We start from the raw sequence: 1,638 nt of genomic DNA on the forward strand, positions 1-1,638 counted from the left end.
CCCCAGCCGTGGGCCCTAGTCATCTGCAAAGCCATTACCCAGCAGCGTCCCCTTTCTCTCTCCCCATTTAGAAGCAGCAGTAGGGCAGGGAGGAGTACTGGGGCTGGGTTCCAGGGTCTGCAAAGCACCAAGACCACCCTGACCTGGTGTTCGCACTTGTATTTTGGGGGTGATAAAGGGTCAAGATGTGGGGCTCAGCCCCCGGCAGGGTTAACGCCCTGTGAGGATGGTGACGCAGGAACAGAATGTTTTGCTACTAGCTCCTGGAGGAAAACCATCTCAGGCCCCCAGATTTTGGCTGCAGCTTCTCTCCATTTATCCCATTTCCTCCCCAAAAAGGCACTGGATTTCTCTCTTCTCCTGCCTGACCACCAGCTGCTGCTGCTGTTGCCCAAAGATCAGCCACGCTTTGCTGATCGCTGGCGGACTCCCGCAGAGCCCTCGTGGGGTGTCTCGTAGCTGCTGGGAGCGTGTCTCAGCCCCGCCGAGCAGCCTCTCTCATAAAATGGAGCTGGATCCCTTGTCCTGCTGCAAAGGCAGGTAGCGAGGAGCCTGGGGAAGGGCACGGAGCAAGAGCAGCATGCACCCAGCACCGGCGCGGGTACCAGATGTAATGGGGTAGTCTCGAGGGAAGGGGATGAAGATTGAACTTGCTGGGAAGGAATTAAATAGCTGGTGATTTGCACCTAAAAATAGAGCAAAGCCACGGCTCGTGTCACCCTGCAAGGGGAGCTGGTAAAACCATGATACTTAAATTACATCCATTGCGTTCTCTCAAGCTCCAACGTCACCACCCAAACCCCGAGCCCTGCCGAGCACCAGCACAGCTTGGGACGGCACCATGGGGCCTCACCACAGCTTTGGCTTTGCCAAACCCTCCTCTGCTCCACCACGGATCAGGGTTTTAATGCAGGTCCAGGTCTCCCGAGTGCTCTCCTGCAGCTCTCTGGGCTGGTTTCAGAGATTTGGGCTGGCTGGGGCAACCTTTAACAGAATCGTTCAACGGCCTCAATGTCTGGAATGGAAAAGTTTTGATTTTCCACCCCAAATTGACATTTCTTGGTTAGACATTGACTTGTTGTTTTAAAGATACAGGTACAGAATGAGCTCCTAAGCAAAACAATTTCCTCCAGACCAAACCAATTTTTTCATTCAAGCCTCATTATTTTCTTGTTGTTAACTTCGAAGAAAAGCCAAGAAGCAGGAAGGTAATTATTTTATACTGGTTTTTGTGACTCACTCGGTGGATGCAGATACCACGCAGGGGCCACACAGAGGCACCCACCTGAACCTTGCTGTGGGCTTGGTGGGCAATGCTGGCACAGGGAGAGGAAAGCAGGACATCCAGCCCTAATCTGGGGGATCTCTCTCCTGCATCCCAGCCACCCGTGGGCAGGGGGCTGTGACCAGCCTGATGCGCAGGACAGGGGTGAAACTCCACGAGCGCCCAGCACTGCACTGCAGCAAGAAGTGGGGATCGAGTACAACCATTTTGCTCGCTTTACGCAGGGCACGTCCGCACGGGCTGCAGGTGGGAAGAGAGACAAAGCCCCAAGCTGCGCCCAAGTCCCCGCAGGGGCTGCCCACCCCTCCGCGAGGTGCCCAGCACAGCCTGGCTGAGATCGTGGCCAGCTCCCA

The sequence above is a fragment of the Buceros rhinoceros genome, unplaced genomic scaffold, assembly GCF_000710305.1.
Source record: "Buceros rhinoceros silvestris isolate BGI_N320 unplaced genomic scaffold, ASM71030v1 scaffold20731, whole genome shotgun sequence".
Lineage (NCBI taxonomy): Eukaryota > Metazoa > Chordata > Aves > Bucerotiformes > Bucerotidae > Buceros > Buceros rhinoceros.